Source organism: Lactuca virosa, chromosome 9 (genome assembly GCF_052849685.1).
Source record: "Lactuca virosa cultivar CGN04683 chromosome 9, Lactuca_virosa_CGN04683_v6, whole genome shotgun sequence".
Lineage (NCBI taxonomy): Eukaryota > Viridiplantae > Streptophyta > Magnoliopsida > Asterales > Asteraceae > Lactuca > Lactuca virosa.
This window is the reverse complement of record NC_136434.1, coordinates 163,891,508-163,916,104: the sequence shown is the minus strand read 5'-3', so window position 1 is coordinate 163,916,104 and position 24,597 is coordinate 163,891,508. Positions and strand designations below refer to the sequence as shown.

The 24,597-nt window shown below is 39.2% G+C and overlaps 1 non-coding gene across 1 annotated transcript; it reads left to right on the top strand.

Moving 5' to 3' along the window:
- Window positions 1-15,829: 15,829 nt before the first annotated feature.
- Window positions 15,830-15,936, top strand: LOC145141619 (small nucleolar RNA R71). The gene has a single exon (XR_013722812.1). It is a non-coding gene; the product is annotated as a small nucleolar RNA R71 (small nucleolar RNA).
- Window positions 15,937-24,597: the final 8,661 nt, after the last annotated feature.

The following is a 24,597-nucleotide window of genomic DNA, read 5'->3' as shown; positions in this document are numbered from 1 at the left end:
TGCATAATCATTACAAGAGGATCAATGCATATAAGTTTAGAATCTAACATATTTCGGTAAGTGGCAGGAATTTGGAATTCTTACATTTATGATAAGGATTTGGGATTGTGAAATGAGAATCATTGGAATCATGTTCAATTGGTCTATTTCACAAAGTAAGGATTATAGACAAACATAGTGTGCATACTTGGAGTATGGCATAACTGTTGTTTGGACAAAACATAGTCTTCATGCTTGGAGCATGGCATGACTATTGTTTTGATTCAAGTATAAAGTTGATTATTTGAAACATTATACAATGAATAATGAGTAATCAATATGGTGTTTAAATAAAAGGTGTTTTATTTACTCTCAAAGGTGCTTGGGACCATAGAGGATTAGTATTATTCTTGTGTTTCACTTTGCATGTTTTGACTTCTAGAATAGCTAGGTTATTCTTTCCGAATGACTAAGTTATTTAAATTCTCCACAATCGTTCATATGTTGGAAGTATATATGAATCAAGACTGTCATGAAGTTGTCTTGTAGATGTCTAAGGTGTTGGACATAGCAAGAGTTGCTACAACATTCATGAGTGCTCATAAGTTCTGAGTATTGGATTAAACCCACGCTCATTTGAATCACTTCATGGATTTTATCACGAGTGATCATGAGACGATAATATCTTATATTCTTCAAACCTAGAGATATGAGTTGTTGACTATGAGTTGGTTATACATTGATTGTACGAAAACGCATTAGTAACTCGATGTTATAAAACGTACCTTTGTGTATGATTCAACGAGTAGTAGAACAAGAATATGAGTCGAAGTTTATCCATTCCTTTTACCCTTGGAGGGATAAAAGCGATATCTGTGGGCCCCTCGATGATTTAGTGATGACAAACGTAAGTGCTCGGCCGGGCCTTGACTGATTTGATTTGTTCAATTAGTCGGTCGTCATAAATTGGAAATCGGGAAACAACAGATGGACAGAGAGAATGATTATAATCCATGTCTCAGTCCATATGATATCTAGAATGGAGGAATATATGATCCCTTATCTAATGGACGCGTCATTGATTTGTTCAGAGTTCGACATCGGCTGTAAGAGCTACGATTGCTAGTCGGGTTTTGGAGTCATACGCAATAATAGTTTTAGACTTATCCAAGTGGGAGACTGTTGGATTAGATGTCTAAGCCCATAACTATTATTGGTATGTATTCGACCCGACTTGGCATGGTCCATTTGGGTTGCATGGCATCGGAACGATTTGGATAGATTTTTTTGAGAAAAGGATATATATGGTTTATTAATATATTATAAGTTCTAATATATTAATATGAAATCATATTATTTAATTAGTATTGTTCAAGAATTAATTTGGAATTAATTCTGTGTTCAAAAGACACTAATTAAATATATGGGGATTGATTGTGTAAATCATTCATTCTTATATATGTGGGCTTATGATCCATAGTTCTTCATGTTGGGCTAAACCCATGGAGTAACCCATGGATACTCCATGAAGGTTTTAACCCATGAAGCATGAAGAATATGGAAAGACATGAGTTACATAGTGTAATCCTAATAGCCACAATATATAAGGACCCCATGGCTCAAGAAATCGGCCCCAAGAGGGTTCATATGAGAGGGCTAGCCGATTTGAGCATAAGGACTTTTCTCTCAATTTATTCCAAGTTGTTGTTGATGTTGTGTGAATCATTTGAGGTGTCACACTTGAGGCACTCGACTCTTAAGCTCTATGGAATCAAGCTACAACACAAAAGGTATGTTACTCTAACTAGTATCTTATTTGGTATATGAAAATGCATGCTAGTTATAGGTTTAATGCCTTGGAAACCATTTGCATGTATAATTAATGGAAACATAGATCCAAGGTATTTAGGGTTGTATGTGCACCATAGGATGTTGTAGTATACTAAAACCCTTCAAATCCCACCAAGACTCCATTTTTATGACACTAAAGGTCCAAGGGACCTCAGATCTGTCATTCCCATCTTCTGGAGTTGCTAAACTCACAAATGGAGGTCCAAAATCCACAAAAGGAACAAAGCTAGAAAACCCTAGCTAGATCTAGAGACTTAAGTGGAAAGGTGCAAGCTTTTTACCTCCAGGAGCTTTGCAAGATGACCAACATGCAGATTCTTGAAGCACCAACTCGAACCAAGCTTGTTTAGCAACTCCTCCTTTTTGAAAGAACTCTAAAATGGACACAAAACCCACTCCTTAAGCTCCCAAACCCTCACACACAATACCACAACTGAAGGTAGACGAAAAGACACTAAAGAGACTGATAGGGTTTGGTCCAAGAGGATAAAAGGTGTTTAAATAGGGGGCAAGTCCGAGATTTAGGGTTTTGGCCCTCTGTTGCGTACGCCCGGTGTACCCTTACGTACGCCCAGCATACGTAAGGCTCCTCCGCGATCCTTCATGCAGAGTACGCTAAGCGTACTCATAAGTACGCCCAGCGTACTCAGGGGATCAATTATGTCAAAATAGGGATTCTTCGAGGGTTCAAGCCATACCTGATTTAGGGCGTTACAAGCATGGTGCATTTGGGTTGCATGGCACAAGAACAATCTGAAGGATGGACATTTGAGAAGAGGTTAATTATGATTTATTAATATATTATAAGTTCTAATATATTAATATGAAATCATATTATTTAATTAGTATTGATCAATAATTTATTTGAAATTAATTTAGTGATCAAAAGAGACTAATTAAATATATGGGGATTGATTGTGTAAATCATTGATTCTTATAATGTGGGCCAATGATCCATAATTCTTTAGGTTGGGCTAAACCAATATGACAACCCATGGATGATCCATGGAGGGTTTAACCCATGGAGCCTAAGGAATATGGAAGGTCATGCACATTAGGGTTTACATGGTGTAACTCTAGTTTTGCCACACTATATAAGAAGACCCTAAGCTCCTAAAATCGGCACCTAAGTAGTCTTTGGAAGAGTTTTAGCCGAATTTGGTGCAAGACATTCTCTCTCAAGTCCTCCATTGTTGGTGGTGTTGTGTGAAGCATTTGAGGCATCACATTTGGGGTGCTAGGCTCTTAAAGGTCCAATGAATCAAGCTACAAGAAAAGGTATGTCATCTAACTAGTTTTTGTTATACAAGTACCCATGTTTGTATGCTAGTTAGGATAATGCTTTGGAAAATCAAATTGCATGTATAATTAGAGAAAACATAGATCCAAAGCATTTAGGGTTGTATGTGCACCTTAAGGTTGTTAGGATGCTCAAAACCCATCAGTGGTATCAGAGCCTAGGATTGTATTCTATTATACTTGATGTTTTATTGGTTTTCAAAGTTGGAAAAAATCAAATTTCTGCATTCTGACAGGTGAACTCGCCGAGTCCACTGGGTGACTCGACGAGTCCACTCATAAATGGACCAACTCGACGAGTCCAGTTCATGTATTCACCGAGTTGGTGGTACAGTGTGCATATTTTCGAGTTTTGGCCAGAAATTCGATTAGGATCATTACCCCAAACTATTTTTTAAACCATGAAATTTGTTTTTGCATAAGGTAATGATCATGCTTGTTCAATTATAAGATAATTGTCATAATTTCAAGATTTGTATTAGTTTATATGATTAGACTAATTTCTTGAAGATTAAAGATATGAATTATCTTGTTCTTATGAGTTTAATTTGATCATGTATTTTTGATTATTGTGTTAATTAAATTGATGATCTTAATGGTTTTAATGGACTCCATAACTTGTCCTCAAGTTATGGAAAACCAAAAGTCTTTTCCTTAAAAGTCATTAAACTCATAAGTTAAGAAAATGAAAAGGAACAATGTCAAAACTTGTCCTCAAGTTTTGGAATTTGTAAAGTCACACTTATGAATACTTTAATTCCAAACCCTAGAATTTTAAAAGTTTAAAATTCAACCCTTATACTATTATAATATTATAACTTTAATAATTATATATATGTATAATACAAGTAAGTCTTACCGTTAGTAGGCCTCATTCACGAAGCCAGTCTATAAGGGGGGGTATAAGGTTACTGCCTATAAAATGGTGGTTTAATGGGTGTCCACTCTCACCCACCGCTTCCTTGACTGGTGGAGGGTCGTTAGCCGAATGGGTAGGATAGGACACTAATTCTTATTAAAAGTATAATGATAATTATAAAGTAACTAAATGTTTTATTAAATTCTCAATCTTAGTTACTTTAGGAAAATGTGAAATTGATGCTAATCCATGAAATTGCACTTTGCACCTTGCCAAGTCGTTAATGGAGCGTGTGTGGTTAACCGACACATTAACTCGGACTAGTAAGGGTGGAAAAGGGTAGCTTGATGTTTGTCATAGATCGGTGGAGTGTGTATGGTTAACCGGTACATCGATTAGGTGATAAATGACATCGAGTGTACCAAGTTAATTTGCGTGGTTATTCACACCTTGTTTGTGATCCTCGGTATCCCAGTCACAAACCTGAAGGGTATAATCGATATTTAAACATGCCATTGAAAAGTTCAATGAATCTCAAAGGAATCTAGGAATTTCAATCCAATTAAAACTTAATAATTTATTTCGTTTTTCATGGTGGAAATTGGTAAATCGTCATTTACCTACCTTCAAATATTTTGCAAGTTGGATTACGGCATCCCTCTTCCAGATTGTAAAATATTGTGTTGGGTCCTAGCCTTAATATTTCATTTGAGTGTTATATTAAGGACTCTTATCTAATCTAAACTTTGTCTTTCTTTCTTTTCCGATGTCTTCCAACACTGCTTCTGGCTCAAACCCTACTAGCTCCTTCTCTCTCATGAACTTCTGTAGGAGAGTCATCTTTGATGGTTCCAACTTCAATGACTAGATTAGGAACATCAGGATGGTCACTCGCTATGAGGACAATGAATATGTCCTAGACAAGGAGCTTAAGGAAATCGATGAGTCTTCTGCTACTCCTGAGCAGATCGTTGAGTTTAGGACTCATGAGAAGGATGCCACCAAGGTGTCTTGTATCATGTTGGTCACCATGACAGCTGAACTCCAAAAGTCCTATGAGGACTTCTACCCTTTTAAGATGCACCAGGACCTGATGGAAAGATACCATCAAAGTGCTCGTCAAGAAAGGTATGAAATCATCTCTTCCATGATAACAACTAAGATGAAGGATGGTGAACCCATCACGACCCACTTGCAGAAAATGCAAAGGTTTGTGGACCGTTTGCTGAAATTGAATGTGAACTTTGATGAGGAGCTGGCTATAGATATCATTCTACACTCCTTACCTCCATCTTATGATCAGTTCCGCATGACCTATCATATGAACAAGGAGGAGGTCACACTAAGCAAACTTCAAGGGGTTTTGAGGGCTGCTGAAAGTATTCTCAAAGGTAAATCGATTGTTACTACTCCTACCACCGCCCCTGTTCTGGCAATTGGATAAGGGAAGGGGAAGAAGAGGAAGGCTCCCTCTAAGAGCCTCAAGGGAAAGTCTCTTGATGGATCATCTTCAAGTGGGACCAAGGCTGGTTCTACTGCTCTCTCTACCATTCCTAAGGAAGCATAGTATTTCTATTGTCATGAGAAAGGGCACTAGAAGCGAAGCTGCCCCAAATACTTACAGGATGTTAAAGATGGGAAGGTTAAGGCCACCCATGCAGGTATTTATACTATTCTATCTAATAACTCATCACATTCTTGTTCTTGGGTCCTTAATACAGGTTGCGGATTTCACATTTGTTCTGATGTGCAGGGCCTAAAAAGAAGTAAGGATGTGGAGCACGGGAAGATAAACTTGATCATGGGGAATAGGAAGGTTTCACTGTCACCAAGATTGGAGTTTACTCTTTATTGCTTAGTAGTAGGTTAGAATTCGATTTGAATAATTGTTGCTACTCGTCTGAAATGGCGAGAAATATTATTTCCGTTCATGGTTTGTACAAAAAAGGTTTTAGTTTTTCATTTGATAATGAAATTGGTGCTATTAATGCTTATTATAATGGTGTTTTTTATTTTAAAGCATTACCTTGTAATGGTGTATATGAAACTGTGATGGTTGTAGACAACTTAGGAAATAATGTGTTACACATTGATTCTTCCAATGAATTGGATATGGCATGCTTGTGGCATTTTCGTCTTGGACATGTTAGCAAAAAGTGCATAGGTCAACTCCAAAAGGCTGGAGTTTTGGAGTCATTCGACTTAAGGTCGGATGACACTTGCGAATCTTGCTTACTTGGAAAGATGACCAAGTCACCCTTCATTGGTACTTGTGAAAGGGGTGAAGGTTTGTTGGATCTCATACACATCGATGTGTGTGGGCCCTTCAGAACCGCCACAAGGGATGCTAACTGCTTCTATGTGACTTTTACTGATGATTACAGTAGATATGGCTATGTCTACTTAATCAAGCATAAGTCAGAAACCTTTGAGAAATTCAAAGAGTTTAAACAAGAAGTGGAGAATCAGCTGGGCAGGAAGATAAAGATGCTCCGATCCGATCGGGGTGGTGAGAGGCGCAATCGAACCTTGTTGGACATGGTTTGTTCCATGATGAGTCGAGCTTCGTTACCTATCTCATTCTGGGGGTATTCCTTAGAGACTACCGCCCATATCCTTAATCTAGTCCCAACTAAGAAGGTTGCCAAAACACCTCACGAGATGTGGACAGGGAAAGTTCCCTCGTTAGCACACATCAAGGTTTGGGGTTGCGAGGCTTTCGTGAGACGCGAGACTCACGACAAGCTCGAACCTCAAAGTGAGCGGTGTATTTTCATCAGCTACCCATAGAAATCCTTTGGTTATCTCTTCTACAAACCGAGTGACAATGTTGTCTTCGTTGCGAGGAGAAGAGTCTTTCACGAGAGAGAGCTCATAGGCCAATGAGACAGTGAGAGGCAAATTGACCTTGAAGAGCTTCAAGAGTCAAGCGGTGAAGGAACCTCAAACACTAGCGATCAACCTGAGGACGAAACTCCTGTTGTGCCGATTGACTTTCATATTATTGCAGAAGGTGATACATTTATCAGTGATACCACACTGGTAAATTTGGATGAACCTAACAACTACAAGGAAACCATGGCAGGCCCTGAGTTTCCTCAATGGAAAGTGGCGATGGACAGCGAGATTCAGTCCACGTATGACAATCAAGTTTGGAACTTGGTTGACAATGTACCAGGTCGTAAGACATTCGGGTGCAAATGGATCTTCAAAAAGATTACCGACATGGATGGGAAAGCACACACTTATAAGGCGCGACTGGTTGCGAAGGGCTTTACTCAAACTCCAGGAGTTGACTATGATGAGACCTTCTCGCCAGTAGCAAAAATAAAGTCTATTAGGGTTATGCTAGCCATAGCTGCATTTCATGATTATGAAATATGGCAAATGGATGTCAAAACCGCTTTCGTTAATGGAAAGTTGGCTGAGGATGTTTACATGAGTCATCCAGAGGGTTTTGTCAATGCAAATGATGTGTGTAAAACCAACTAGTTTTAATCCTACTGTTAAATATAAAATTGACACACAAAGGCAGTGGACCTATCAATTGTGGTGTAGCTAGATAAGTAGGGTGTCGAACTTAGGGAACGGAAATTAAACTAATAACTAATATTATCTAAGAACAAGTAATAAAAAGAAGAGTTTCCTCTAGTTTTACAAGACTACAAACTTAATTAGACTAACTAACACGCAATTTAACTAACTAACAACTAAAGCAAGTAAACACCACCAAATTCAATAGTTAAGAAGACTTCTGTTTAGGTTCGAATCATTTGTTCCCATGGATGATTTTATGGTAAATGTATCGGATTAATTCTTCATTAGTTACCGATTAAAGTGATTAGATTCACATTTGCTATTACTAATCCTTAGAAAACAGATTAATTCAAGCAATGACCAATTGTCTAAATTAATGAATTTCCTAGTTTATTGATTCGGGTTAAGCAAGACTTGTAATAAGCTAATCAAATATGCTAATTCAGTTAACTCCCTTGTTGATGGTTCGTCACACAAGCTCACACATTAACTTGTCTATCTTCTAGTTAATTCTAGTTTCACATTCATTATTCCTAGACATACAACTACGTGGTCACATAAGTCATATGAAATTAATAACTAAGAGATGTTCATGCAACTTAATTACTGATTTATTAACAGAGAATAGTTGTTATTAACATATGAGGTTCTTTAACAAGCTTAACAAAACAATATCACCAATTAAAATTAATCCTAACCATAAAATCAATCCATATTCACAAAATCATCTACCCTAAACAGAATATAAAGGTTTTAGTTCATAATTGTAGTAAAAACAAACTCAAAAACGAATTCAACTAGTTCAAACATGATTCAATCAAAAGATTAACTAAGAATAAACTAGCATTTGCCTTAATCCTCTTTAAAATCGAACGTAGGGTTGATTCCTCAACTTCTCACGGTCTAGCAGCACCTTCAATCGCAATTTTGCCTCCTAGGGTTTTCAGGAAGTCCCCCATCTTGATCTCAAAGTCCCTATTTATATTTTTCTGGAAACAAAGGCGACTCGTCGAGTCAAAGTCCCAACTCGCCGAGTTCCTCATTAAAAGTCCGTGTACGGCAAGGATTTCTAGAGCTTCGCGAATCTTCGATCCGACTCGTCAAGTCAGTCGTTGACTCGCCGAGTCCTTCTTGTTTTTAGCATTTCTTCTTTGTTTCAACTCCCGAACTTCCAACTGCTTCTCCTGCTTCCTTCTACTTCCGAGCATATCTTTTGGACTGAAAATACAATTCAAACGCTATTAAGTACCTTTTGTCCATAATGTGCAAATAATTAGTTAATAAATAAGAAAAATCTACATTAAATATATAGCTAAATATGCACATATCAAAATACCCCACACTTGACTTTTGCTTGCCCCCAAGCAAAACTGAATTTTAGCATACTAATACTACATAAGACAATCCCAATCAAACCCAGCCATTATGCCAAGACAGCAACGCATGCATTTGTGTCTAAAATTTTTCCTAAGGACCCCCCTCAATTCTAAATACTCACAATCTTCATAAACACTCGCCCACTTCTTTTGAACAATGCTCATTTTATGCATCCCTCCGAATCCATCCGCAAAAAACCTCCTAGCCTCAAGGTATTTTTGGTTGAGCAACCCAAGCATACATAGTCTAGACAATTACAATTTTTTTGATACCACTATAGAGCTCATTTGGAATTCTTCACTTCTTGGATATTTGATCTTGATTTCTTTGAATTCACCACTTTTTGATTTTTGGTATCTTCGACTTTTGAATTTTTGAAATTTTTGATCTTTAAATTTTACACTTTAATAACTCCAAAACTCTTTCAACTTTTTCTTGTAATTCTCTATTTTTTTCACATGTAACTCACTTTTTTTTACTCAAATCCTACATGCTTAAGCAAGGGAGCTCAACTTCAACCTTTATTGATTAAAGATAAAAATTTTCCTGGATACATTTCTGGTACACGATGCTAAACATATTGCATCCCTCAAACTAAGCGAGGTTGTGTTTTTGTCCCATGATTTCACTAGAATAAAGGGGGCCACAAATGCACTATAACGTATGTAGGCTCAACTAAACATTTGGGTCTTCATGCAATCATCAAACATAACACTAGCATGGAATCCTAATTACTTTTTACCATGATTTTCTAAGTTAAGTCCTAGCAATTTTTATGCAAATTTTTTTAAAATTAAGCTAAAATTTCAACTAATGTAACCAACCCTCTACCCCACACTTAATTCATGCAATGTCCCCATTGCATGTTATGCATGACAAATAAAACATCAAAGTAAAGAGGAAATTGGAACAAACTCCCCTGGGATAGTAGTGGCGAGGTCAGTGTTTCTTCTTTTGAGCTCCATCTTCAAATGACATTAGACATGGGAACAACTCATCCATGCCTTGGGCGTCAAATCTCATGTGGTATAGCTCCAAAATATCGAGGAAAACAGTCTTGGAAATTCTTGGAAATTGATCTTTAAAGAATATGAGTACACCCGTATCGAATGTGGTCAAAATCCAAGCTTTGATAGTGAAATATCGAAGGACTCGCCGAGTTACCACGACTACTCGACGAGCAGAAGGGCTTTTAGCAGAACAATCGTGATTTCGCAAGAGGACTCGCTGAGCCCGAGTTATGCACTCGGCGAGTACGACGCTGAGTAATAAATAAATCTTCTGCCTTTTGAGTCTGTTTCTGATATGTCTAGTAATGCAAATTTAATACCCTTCCTTCAATTTTCTTCAGTAAATAGCACCTTTTAACCCTCATTACTAACGGACTCGACCTTACACTTGAAACTTGCACATTCTCATCTAGACCGAACCCTTACTCTAGCCTTGACTATTGAGACTCTTGCATGCATCCTAGCTTCAATCTGAAAAGATAAGAGCAACCACAAGTAAAAAAAACAAATTCCTAATTTAACGTCCTAAAAGTTCAAAACTCACGAAACAAATAAAAATAGTTTTAAAACATCCAAATTAAAAACAAAACATCAATCTTCATCCTCCTCTTCATTTCCTCCAATCCCACTTCCACCAGCTTGGTTCCTTCTTGCTTGCACCCGCTCATCCCAACTTGGCACATAAGGAAATCCGGGTCCCGGCCTTGGTGCGATATTCATTTGTTCAAGTAAATAAAAAAATGACTCATTGTTGTAGTTCATGCTTCTTCCAAGGTCGTCTTGGTACCTTCTCGATTCCATGCTGTACCAGTCCATTGGTAGCTCATCATCCACCGGAATGACCGGTGGGTCTTCTCGGACTTGCTCCCATCTCTGCCTTACCTTTCTTCCCGGCTCCTCCGGTACCAACACCTCATCCGCATTAGGGATGCCAAAATGCCCTCCACCAAAATCCTCAATTATTCTTGCCCTCCTGAATAACGTGGTGCTAAATGGAGGAGTAGGAATCATAGTCAACATTCGAGCCGCCCCTTGGTCCAAGATCCCATACGTCCTTGCAAGCTTTGTAACAAACATGCCCCCGTTGATTTTGGAGGTGATCCACTCCTTGACCGCTCCCTCTGCTAAATATTTTGCTAAGCAATATGGCAAATTGCAGAAAATATCGGGAGTGATAATGCTCCACATGTAGAAAATGTCAAGAGTATGGACCTTATCGTCATCCTTTCGCATGTTAATAGTACTCGCGATCAGACGATGTATCAGGCGATGAATTGGGGAACGGATGCTCCCCTCTTGGGCAGATGAAGGAATGTAGACCCGGTTGGCAATTGTGTTCCACCAAGTGGATGCAACCACCTCTTCGGGCAAGTCTTTGTGGCACTGCTCCAGGAATGCTTCAAAATTTTCGGACATGATCACATTTTGATCATAAATTCCCAATCTCCATGCGAGCTCCGCCATGCTGCACCGGCGCACTTCTCCTCCAAGACAAAATGTAATAACATGCGGGCTATAATAATCATTACCACCTCGGAATGAGATCGTAGCAAATAATTCCCAGCAAAGCTCCTGGTAAACTGGCTCTTGGATCTTGAACAAACGACTCCAACAGTCACAAATTATTGTCATCCCATCATTTTCGAAAGACTTGACCAAATAAGGAGTCAACTCTTCCTCTAACCCGGTTTGACCTATCCAATGCCAGTCGATTTCGTTGGGGACATAAATCTCCTTCCGTCTTAGTGTTTCCAGCTTTGTTTTTTGTGCGGGCGAGTGAAGATTTGTAGGTTATTTGAGGAAAATTTAGCCATGGGATGTCCCCATAACCGCCTCCTCTCGAGATTTGTCCACGCCTAGACATATTTCCTGTTTGGCAAAACCAAGCAAACCACAAACAAAACACAGAAAAGATTAAAAATGACCAAATACTGGGCATCTGCAACGTGGACTTGCCGAGTAGGAGTCTTGCTCGACGATCAAAATGAACTGCACGAGTCCATTTTCAAATCGGGCGAAGTCAACCGTCCAAATGTAAAATTTAATCCAGGGGTTTACTTCGGTATGTCCAATAAGCATAAATATGCAAGGAATTTCGTCCAAAACAACCTAATTCGTCATAAACATCAAAACCCTAGATTTGGAGTAAACCCAAACCTAGTTTTTGTCATGGATACTGCCATAAAACTGCCCAAGATATGATTTTTAAGAAGATTTAGCATAAAAGACGTTACCTGTTTGGTTGAAGATGAAGAACTAACAAGAAATTAAAGAAATTGGCTTGAGGGGAGAAGTTGCACGTCGAGCGGCTGGTGACTGCAAATGATCTTGTGTTTACCAATTAGGGTTAAAACCCTTATTTACAGAATGTGAAAAATAATTTTTTTTCGGGTAAATACATGTACTCGCCGAGTAGGCGCACCTACTCGTCGAGCAGATACATGAATCCACGAGTTTTCGCAATTTAAAAAAATGGACTCGCCGAGCAGATATATGGACTCGACGAGTTTTTCGTTCTGTTTGACAAAAATTTGAATTTTTAAATTTTATGCCACCAAACCCCACACTTGAGCATAGCTTGCCCTCAAGCAATTATGTTAAGCACAGAAGAATATTGATAAAAACAAATCCTAAAAGAAACAAACACAAAATGAAAAAGAAAAGTAAAAGAAAGCAAACTCTAAACTCGGGTTGCCTCCCGGAAGCGCTTCTTTTTGAGGAGTCTTTAGCTGGACTCCTTCCCGCTTTAAGTTTTTGTAGTTCCTCCCAGAAGCAGCCCTTCTTCAAGTCCTTCATCTTTTGGGATTCCTTCTTCATATCTCTTCACTCTATGACCATTAACCTTGAAAGGAGTTCCGTCTCATGATAAAAGCTCAATAGCTCCATGTGGAAAAACTTGCTTCACTATAAATGGACCATCCCATCGTGTCTTTAGCTTGCCCGGAAAAAGTTTTAACCTTGAATTGAAGAGTAACACCTTTTGTCCTTCATGAAAATCTTTATTGCCCTTTAGTCTTTTGTCATGCCAATTCTTGGTCTTCTCTTTGTATATCAAGGAACTAGTGTAGGCCTCATTTCTAAGCTCTTCAAGGGCATTCATTTGCATCAACCGGTTAGTTCGAAGTTCAGCCAAATCAAAATTACACATCTTAAGAGCCCAAAAAGCTTTGTGCTCAACTTCAACCGGTAAATGACAATTCTTTCCATAAACTAGCCTATATGGTGTAGTACTAGTAGGTGTTTTAAAAGCTGTTCGAAAGGCCCAAAGTGCATCATCAAGTTTATCCGACCATTCCTTTCGATTTCCTCCAACCGATCTTTCCAAAATCCTTTTCAACGCCCGATTTGTCACTTCAGTTTGTCCACTTGTTTGTGGATGATAGGATGTAGAGAACCTATGATGCACCCCATATCTTTTCAACACTTTGGCTAATTGATCATTTGCAACGTGAGTGCCCCGGTCACTAATAAGAGCTTTGGGAACTCCAAATCTTGAGAATAACTTCTTTAGAAATCGCACCACCACCTGAGCATCATTAGTTGGTAAAGCTTGTGCCTCCGCCCACTTAGACACGTAATCGATCGCTACTAAGATATATTTATTCCCTTTGGACATGGGAAAAGGTCCCATAAAGTCAATCCCCCACACATCAAATATCTCACAAATTTGGATACTATGTTGGGGCATTTCATTTCGGGATGATATATTCCCCGCTCGTTGACATGAATCACATTCTTTGACATATTGAGCAACATCTTTAAAAATTGTGGGCCAATAAAATCCAATATCAAAAATCTTCTTAGCCGTGTAGTGTGCTCCATGATGTCCCCCGGCGGGCCCGCTATGGCAGTGTGCCAAGATTTCTCGACTTTCTTTCCCATGTTTGGCCAAATCAGTTGCTATAATTACAGGTTTTTGTTGGCCATCTTCAAAAAATGCGTACTCCAAGTGATCTGGTAGTGCTTTAAGCTCAGTTTTCGTGTTTTGAATGCGGAACACGTCGAGTCCAGTGAGAGGACTCGTCGAGTCCTGGGTAAAATTCGCGACTGGTGGGGTGTTTTCGAATGGACTCGTCGAGTCGGTCGAGGCTACTCGACGAGTCGGATGTTCTGCACTTCTGATCAGATCATTATATTCAGCTTCCTCGAGCAGTCTCTCTATTTCCAGCAGGTCTCTTTCAACATCAAATTTTTCTTCAAATGTGGCGGTGGACTTGTTTGGCTCATCTTCATTCCATTCCTCCATTAACTCTTCTAACATATCAATTGAGAATGTCGTGTCATCACTATTTCTTGCGTGCTTCATGGCTTGATCAACTCCAATAGTAACTGATTCATCTCCCACCCGAAGAGTAAGTTTAGAATCTCGCATGTCGACTACAACACTTGCGATGTTAAGAAAAGGTCTTCCAAGTATGATCGGGACTTGAGGATCCGCCTCCATGTCTAAAACTATGAAGTATGCGGGGAACACGAACTTATCCACTTTCACCAAGAGATCTTCACATATTCCCCTTGGGAATGTAACCGTTTTGTTTGCTAGGTGGATTGCCATCCAAATGGGCCTTGGCTCCGGAAGATCTAACTTCTTGAAAAATGAGTATGGCATGAGATTCACACTTGCCCCCGAATCAGCCAAGGCATATATGGTAGCTAAGTTCCCGAATTGACAAGGCAAGGTTAAGCTTCCTGGATCACCCTTCTTCTTAGGTAGTTGTTCAACATGGCAGCTGAACAATTCTCATTTAGGACCACTTTCTTTACCTCTTCCATCTTTCTATTAGTTAGAAGCTCCTTGAGAAATTTATCATATTTGGGCATTTGTGCAACCGCCTCTATGAATGGCATATTGATTTGAAGAGCCTTTATGTGTTCCAAAAACTTCTAGTAGTCAACTTCATTCTTTTTTTGTCTAGCTCGAGCTGGATATGGCAGTGGAGGCTGATATGGTTTCACAGGAGGGTTTCTTTTCTGTTCAGGTGGGGGACTCGTCGAGTCCGTAAGGTTGACTCGGCAAGTCGGATCGGGATTTTGTTATTCTTCGGTTTCTTCTTCCTTCTCTTGTTCCAGCTTCGGATCCTCTTGCTGAATAGGGGCCAGAGGAGTTATAATCTTCCCACTCCTAGTCGTCACGATATTTATATGTGCACCTTTTGGATTACTTTCAGTATTACTAGGAAGTCCACTCGGTCGTCTCTCGTTCACTTGTTGTGTAAGTTGGCCCAGCTGCTTTTCTATGTTGAGAATGGATGCTTGTTGATTTCTAAGCAGAGCTTGTTGATCTTTCATCATAATTTGGTGTTCTCTCAACATATTTTTTTGATCTTTTAATGCAGCATCGGTATCATTATGTCTTTTCTCGGATGCGGCTATGAATCTTGTAAGCATATCTTCCAAATCCGGTTTCTTTTCCAGCACCGGCTCCTCCTTTTGATAAAAGCCTCTATCTTTTTGCTTGTACTTTTCCTCCTTCGCCTTTTTGTACTCATCATAGGGTATCCATTCTTTATTGGGTTTTCGCCAATTGTCATCGTATCTATCGCTACTTGAATAGCACGCTTGCACTTTCCGGTTCCCGTTCTCGTCAAGATCATAATCCTTAGTAAGGTGGGGTCCTCTACAGTTCTCACATCCCACTCTAATGGCATGGATGGATTGATCCATCTTAGTCATTCTTCGATCCGTGCTCTCCAATTTTACCATCATTGCCGCCATGTCATCATTAATAGAATTCACCGTCCCTCGAGTTAAGTCATTCCTTGGGTTATGGTATTCTCTAGAGTGTTTAGAGAATTCTTCTATTAGCTCTTTTATCACCGATGGTGGTTTCTTTGTGAGGGGTCCTTGCGAATCAAGGAGCTACCTAGTTGTTACATTTACTCCATCATAGAAAATGGATACTTCTTGTTGACTATTTAGATCATGATGCGGGCAGATCCTTAATAAGCCCTTGTATCTCTCCCATGCTTCATAAAGTGACTCCCCAACTTGTTGTTCAAAATTAGTTATGGCTTTCTTCAACTTGGCCATCTTTGAGGGAGGGAAAAATTGGTCAATGAATTCTGTTTTCATTTTGGCCCAAGTAGTGATAGATCCGGGAGGGTGTGATTTTAGCCAATCCTTTGCGGCTCCCTTGAATGTGACCGGTAGCATTCGAAGTAAAACAGTGTCGCGAGGTACATTAGGAACATTGAAGTAGTCGGCTACGTCGTTGACCTCTTCTAGATGCTTGTATGCGTCTTCGTGATCCTTCCCGTAGAATGGGATCTCCTTAAGTTGAGCAAGTATGTGGCCTTTAAGTTCAAAGGTGACGGTTGCAGGAATTACGGGTTGCACAAGTCCCGGGCCGGTATCGTCACGTATCCTTTTCTTCCATTCTCCCATGGAAACTTCATCGATGTTAGCCATGGTGTTGTCTAGTTCTCCTTCTAGGTCGCTCCCTTCTTCGTATTCGGAATTGTACTCATACTCAAATTCAGATTCTTTGTGGAATTTATCATCTCCAAGATTTCCAAGGTTGCTTCCTTCGTTTTTTTGACTGCTAGACTCTCCTGCCTTGTTGTTTTTAGTCTTCCTAAAGACTGATTTAAGGTCCTTGAAGGGTGATTTCTTTGGCGGGTTAGCGTCTTCGAGTACTTTGTCTTTTTTTTTTTCCTAAGAGCGGATTCTGGGTCTTTAAGTGGAGGAACCAAAGGTGTGTTGGATCCTCGAGTCATGTAATACCTGCAACCAAAGCAAGAAACACGCGTAAAAAGAACAAAAATAAAATAAAAACGAAACTGGTAATCAGCTGTGGACTCGCCGAGTAGCTTCGACTACACTCGGCGAGTTCAAGGCAAAAACAGAAAAAATATTAACTAAAATTCTAAAATAGAAATAACTTTGTGCAAGATAAATCTCACACAAATGATCGATAAAACTAGAAATTAGTATAGATTTTTGAACCGTTCCCCGACAACGACACCAAAAACTTGATGTGTGTAAAACCAACTAGTTTTAATCCTACTGTTAAATATAAAATTGACACACAAAGGCAGTGGACCTATCAATTGTGGTGTAGCTAGATAAGTAGGGTGTCGAACTCAGGGAACGGAAATTAAACTAATAACTAATATTATCTAAGAACAAGTAATAAAAAGAAGAGTTTCCTCTAGTTTTACAAGACTAGAAACTTAATTAGACTAACTAACACGCAATTTAACTAACTAACAGCTAAAACAAGTAAACACCACTAAATTCAATAGTTATGAAGACTTCTGTTTAGGTTCGAATCATTTGTTCTCATGGATGATTTTATGGTAAATGTATCAGATTAATTCTTCATTAGTTACCAATTAAAGTGATTAGATTCACATTCGCTATTACTAATCCTTAGAAAACAGATTAATTCAAGCAATGGCCAATTGTCTAAATTAATGAATTTCCTAGTTTATTGATTCGGGTTAAGCAAGACTTGTAATAAGCTAATCAAATATGCTAATTCAATTAACTCTCTTGTTGATGGTTCGTCACACAATCTCACACATTAACTTGTCTATCTTCTAGTTAATTCTAGTTTCACATTCGTTATTCCTAGACATACAACTACGTGGTCACATAAGTCATATGAAATTAATAACTAAGAGATGTTCATGCAACTTAATTACTGATTTATTAACAGAGAATAGTTGTTATTAACATATGAGGTTCTTTAACAAGCTTAACAAAACGATATCACCAATTAAAATTAATCCTAACCATAAAATTAATCCATATTCACAAAATCATCTACCCTAAACAGAAGATAAAGGTTTTAGTTCATAATTGCAGTAAAAACAAACTCAAAAACGAATTCAACTAGTTCAAACATGATTCAATCAAAAGATTAACTAAGAATAAAATAGAATTTTCCTTAATCCTCTTCAAAATTGAAGATAGGGTTGATTCCTCAACTTCTCACGGTCTAGCAGCACCTTCAATCGCAATTTTGCCTCCTAGGGTTTTCAGGAAGTCCCCCATCTCGATCTCAAAGTCCCTATTTATATTTTTCTGGAAACAGAGGCGACTCGTCGAGTCAAAGTCCCAAATTGCCGAGTTCCTCATTAAAAGTCCGTGTACGGCAAGGGTTTCTAGAGCTTCGTGAATCTTCGATCCGACTCGTCGAGTCAGTCGTTGACTCGCCGAGTCCTTCTTGTTTTTAGCATTTTTCTTCTTTGTTTCAACTCCCAAACTTCCAACTGCTTCTCCTGCTTCCTTCTGCTTCCGAGCATATCTTTTGGACTGAAAATACAATTCAAACACTATTAAGTACCTTTTGTCCATAATGTACAAATAATTAGTTAATAAATAAGAAAAATCTACATTAAATATATAGCTAAATATGCACATATCAACAAAGTACCCTAATAGAGTGTGTAAGCTTGAGAAATCCATTTATGGATTGAAACAAGCATCTCGTTGATGGAATCATTGTTTCGATGAGAAAGTCAAAGAGTTTGGATTTTTGAGAAGCGAGGATGAGTCCTGTGTATATGTCAAGGCTAGTGGGAGTGTAGTTAGCTTTCTGGTGTTGTATGTGGATGACATACTTCTCATAGGAAATGACATCCCAACCTTGTAGGAGGTTAAGTCCTGGCTTGGGAAGTGTTTCACTATGAAGGACCTCGGAGAAGCTGCCTATATTCTTGGGATAAGGATATTGAGAGACAGAAGTAAGAGACTAATTGGACTTAGTCAAAGTACCTACTTGGAAAAGGTGTTGAAAAGATTCAGCATGATAGATTCCAAGAAAGGTGACTTACCGATCCAGAGCAATGTCAAACTGAGTAAAATTCAGAGTCCGAGTACAAAGGCTGAGATAGCTAAGATGAGTCGAATACCATATGCTTCCACGGTTGGATCGATCATGTATGCTATGACTTGTACTCGCCATGATGTGGCCTTTGCTTTGAGCATGGTCAGCAAATATCAAGGGAATCCTAGTAAGGCTCATTGGACTGCGGTAGAGAACATTCTAAAGTACCTGCGGAGGACTAAGGACTGGGTACTTACCCTTGGTGGGAGTGATGACTTGAGAGTGGTGGGGTATAGTGACGCCAGCTTTCAGACCGACAAAGTTAATTTCCGCTCTCAGTCAGGCTGGGTCTTTACCCTGAATGGAGGAGCAATAACTTGGAAAAGTTCCAAGCAGGAGACAGTAGTTGATTCAACGTGCGAATCAGAGTACATAGCAGCAAGCGAGGCAGCGAAGGAGGCAATATGGCTGAAGAACTTCATCGAAGACCTTGGAGTTGTACCAGCTATAAAGGAGCCTATGGATATTTTATGTGACAGCGAGAGTGCAGTTTCCTTAGCCAAGGAACCAAGGGATCATGGCAGATTCAGGAATATCGACAGAAAATATCACTTTATAAGTCATCGAATAGAAGAAGGACTCCTCGTAGCAAAGAGGGTATCGACAGAGGAGAACCCATCAGATCCCCTCACGAAGGGATTGAGTAGGGTTAATCACTTACAACATGCGAGGTGCATTGGGCTGAAGGACGATATTAGTTTTAGTGATTAGATAGTTTTTGAAACTTGTAATAGTTGAAATGTAATTTACATTTGATGATTAAATAAAAGGTGTTTTTTATTTATAAGTAATGTTACTATCTTGTGTCAATCATTTACTATTGTTTCACTTTGCATGTTTTGACTTCTAGAATAATTAAATTATTCAAACTATCCACAGTCGATCATACTTTGGAAGTAGGTATTGAGGGAAGACTATCATGAATTTGGCTTATAGATTGTCTGAATTGTATTAGACATAGCAAAGTTTGCTACAACATTCATGAGTGCTCATAAGGTCTGAGTATTGGATTAAACCCACGCTCACTTGTATCACTTCATGGAATTTATCTCGAGTGATCGTGAGACGATAATATCATATAAGTCTTCAAACCAATAGATATGAGTTGTTCACTATGAGTTGGTTGTACATTGATAATACGAAACCGCTTCAGTAACTTGATGCTATAAAACGTGTTGTTGTGTACAATTTGATGAGTAGTTAGTACAAGCATATGAGTCAAAGTTTATCTGTTCCTTTTAGTCCTTGGAGGATTAAAAGCGATATCTTGGGCCCCTCGATGATTTTGTTTTGACTTATGTGTCGGGCCCGGTCAGAACTAAATTGATGTGTTCGATTAAGTTCTATGTCAAACAAATCGGAAATCGGGAAACAAACTGCTGGACAATAAGTATGACGTTGTTCCATGTATTTGTCCGGCTGATATCTTGAGAACAGAGGATTATATGATCACTTATCTAAAATGGCGCATCACAGTTTGACAGAGGCTTTTAAGAGCTATGATTGCTAGTCAGATCCTGAAGTCATACTTGCAGCTATAGTTATTAGACTTATCCAAGTGGGAGACTGTTGGATAAGGTGTCTAAGTCCATAATTATATTTGGTATGTACTTGACCCAAGAGTAGCATGGTTCATTTGGGTTGCATGGCACCAGAACAATCTGAAGGATGGACATTTGAGAAGAGGTTAATTATGATTTATTAATATATTATAAGTTCTAATTTATTAATATGAAATCATATTATTTAATTAGTATTGATCAAGAACTAATTTAGTGATCAAAAGAGACTAATTAAATATATGGGGATTGATTGTGTAAATCATTGATTCTTATAATGTGGGCCAATGATCCATAATTCTTTAGGTTGGGCTAAACCAATGTGACAACCCATGGATGATCCATGGAGGTTTAAACCCATGGAGCCTAAGGAATATGGAAGGTCACACACATTAGGGTTTACATGGTGTAACCCTAGTTTTGCCACACCATATAAGAAGACCCTAAGCTCCTAAAATCGGCACCTAAGTAGTATTTAGAAGAGCTATAGCCGAATTTGGTGCAAGACATTCTCTCTCAAGTCCTCCACTGTTGGTGGTGTTGTGTGATGCATTTGAGGCATCAAATTTGGGGTGCCAGGCTCTTAAAGTTCCAAGGAATCAAGCTACAAGAAAGGGTATGTCATCTAACTAGTTTTTGTTATATAAGTACCCATGTTTGTATGCTAGTTAGGATAATGCTTTGGAAAATCAAATTGCATGTATAATTAGAGAAAACATAGATCCAAAGCATTTAGGATTGTATGTGCACCTTAAGGTTGTAAGGATGCTCAAAACGCATCAGGTATTTGGTTGTGTCTCGTATGTCAAAGTTAAAGACTCGGAGAGAGACAAGCTAGAGATAGAGGCAAGGAAATGCACCGTTTAGGTTATGGGTTGGATGACATGGGATACTGCTTCTGCGATAACAAGAATGAGAAGGTTATTAGAAGTCGGGATGTGGTGTTCAACGAGAGTTCTCCATACAAGGACGAACTTGCAAAGAGCTCCGGCAGTGTCAAGCAATCAGAAAAGAAAGATCAAGTTAAGTTTGAAGAAATCTCAGATGACGACATTGTAAAACCTATCAGTACTCCAGAGATAAGTGAAAGTTCAGGAAGCAATAGGAGCTCCGATGTATTTGGAGATAGTGGGAGCGCCGTGGATAATAGTTCAGAGGATGAGGTTGCAGATGATGCAGAAATCAAAACTCCTATTGTTTGTACATCCACCAGAGTATGAAGACCTCCAGTCAGGTATTCTCCTTTAGCTAATTACTTGTTGTTAACTGAGAATGTTGAACCCGAGTCTTATCCAGAGGCTTTGAGGATGAAAGATTCCATATAGTGGAAGAATGCTATGGAAGACGAGTTGAGCTCACTTGACAAGGACCATACTTGGTCCTTGGTCAAGCTCCCAACTGGGAAGAAAGTAATGCAAAACAAATGGGTATTTCGGGTCAAAGATGAGATTGATGGCACCAAACAATAAAAGGCAAGGTTGGTGGTCAAGGTGTTCCAATAGAAGAGAGGAGTTGATTAGGATAAGATCTTTTCTCCAGTTGTAAACATGACTACAATCAGAATGGTCTTGGGTATTGTAGCCTCTGAAGATCTCCATCTAGAGCAACGAGATTTGAAAACAACTGTTCTCCATGGCGACCTGGAAGAAGACATCTACATGGTACAACCAGAGGGTTTTCCCACAGTCAGTAAGGAAAATATGGTGTGTAATCTGAAGAAAAGTCTATCTGGATTGAAGCAAACTCCAAGACAGTGGTACTTGAAGTTTGATAGCTTCATGCAAAGGAGTGGGTATCAAAGATGTGAAATGGATCATTGTTGTTACTTGAAGAAATTCAACTCCTCATACATTATCCTGTTATTGTGTGTTGATGACATGTTGATTGTTTGGATCCGACGTGTAGGAGATCAACAAGCTTAAGAAGTAGTTGTCCAAAGAGTTTGAGATGAAGGACCTAGGGGCCGCTAAGCATATTTTAGGCATAAACATAGCCAGGAACAGAGTTACTGATATACTAAAACTTTCCCAAGCTAAGTACATCAAGAAAGTTTTAGAAAAGTTTAGTATGACAAATGTTAAGGCCAAAACTACCCCTTTCTGAAGTTAGTTGAGACTCTCAAAGAAGCAATCCCCAAAGATGGAAGAAGGCAAAGAAAAGGTGACTAAAGTTTCATACGCATATGCGGTTGGTAGCTTGATGTATGCTATGGTATGCACCATACCAGAAATTGTTTATGAAGTGGGAGTAGTGAGTAGGTTCATGTCAAATCCAGGAAGAGACTTGTAACGACCCAAATATCAAGGGTCAAAATTTCATTTATAATATAGCTAAAACATTAATACCATTTACTTCAAACATTACAATTCATCGTTAAATAAAACATTTATCAGAGTTTATCCCAAAATCATTCAATATGGAAATCTTAGGTGTGTGCGCTGCGATCAATCCGAGCTCTTCGCTTCCAAATCGATGAAACCTGAAACCAAAACTGTCAACCGTAAGCACAAAGCTTAGTGAGTTCCCCAGAGCATACCCCACAATTAATCCACATAACACATATCATATTAGCTATAAAAGCTATTTCTACCACATAAGCCATACCAATTGCATAAGCATGCATATACACATACGAAGATGCCATGGAAACCCTCCAAGGTCTTATTCACATAATCACATAAATCATATCAACTACACAAGCCATACATATAAACATACAGGGAAGCCATGGAAACCCTCCAAGGTCTTACGCCGGGTGCCATTGGAACCCCCACGTGGTCTTAGCCCACTGCCATGAGAACCCCCACATGGTCTTATATCTGTAACGACGTAAATTTTCAAAACAATTTTTCATTTTTAAACATAACATATCTCATATAAATCATCTCAACTCAAGTGTATCAAATGTTATCACGGTAAAACATATCCCAGGATCTCAAATACAAAATCCTCTGTCAATGTGTACAAATCATGCCGACGCCTTCCCGCGATCCTCGTTAGTACCTGAAACACATATCACATAACACGATAAGCATATATGCTTAGTGAGTTCCCCAAAATACCACATACAACACATAATCCACTCGAGGCTATAGCTCGGTAAGACCCTCCGGTCAATGTGTCTCAGCGGGACCCTCTGGTCCCGTAGCTCGTTGGACCCTCCAGCCCGGTCTAGCTCGTTGGACCCTCCGGTCTGGTCTAAATCGTTGGACCCTCTGGTCTGGTGTAAATAACACATAGCATACATATATCACAATACACATAAACTCAGACATACACATAACACATAAGACCATCTGGTCTGCACATAGATACCACTCTAGGTAATGTATAGTGAGAAGACTCACCTCGTAAGATGTCTAGAAAACTCTTGTGCTCGATATCCTCGACCTAGCCTCCGCCTAGCACAAGGATAATAATTTTAATCAATATTCTCTTTACATCCTCATTTCTAGAGAATGGGTAGAAAACCATCCTACCCCTCCCTGACCCCTCTTAATCAATTTGACAAAACCCTAAGGTCAACTGAAGTTAACTCCAGTCAACGGTCTAACTTTGACCAGACTCGCCGAGTGCACTCGTGTGACTCGGCGAGTGCCTGCGTATCCTCTGAATCCTTCTAAGGCCTCACTCGGCTCGTCAAGTTAACCTGCCAACTCGACGGGTTACCACTGGTCACGAATTGTGGGGCAACACGATCCGACTCGTCGAGTCCTCTCATGGACTCGGCGAGTTTCCTCCATGGAAATACTCATTTGACCTTCTGAGGTCAGATCTGTTTCTCTAACTTATAGATATAGCCTTCTAACACCCAAAAGTCACGTAAAGGTTCCATCTTTATGCTCATGCATCGCACATATGGCTCTATTTGATGAAATAACTCTTAAAATGGAAACCTAGATTCAAGACTCTCATGGGACTGCATAAAGCTGGATGTTTGGGACTCTCTGGACCTCTCAAGATCCAGATCTAAAGTCTATTCCTCAATGGGACTCCACATGCTCCATATTCCAACTAAAGAAGGGGGTAAAGAAACCCTAGATTCATGGGATCTACTATAAATACGAAGATAGGTATGGATTCATACCTCAAACAGCAACCTTTGAAGAAGTGATAGCAGATCTGAGCTCCTCAATCAGCCTAGCTTGAAACCCCTCCTTCCTTCTTGCAATAATGCACTAAAGGTGATGCAATTAGCTCCTTCCCTCACTCTCTATGCTCTCTGGTTCGACAGGGTCTCGCAAGTGGGTGTGTGGCCGCAAATGAAGGCCATAAGGTCCTTTAAATAGGGCA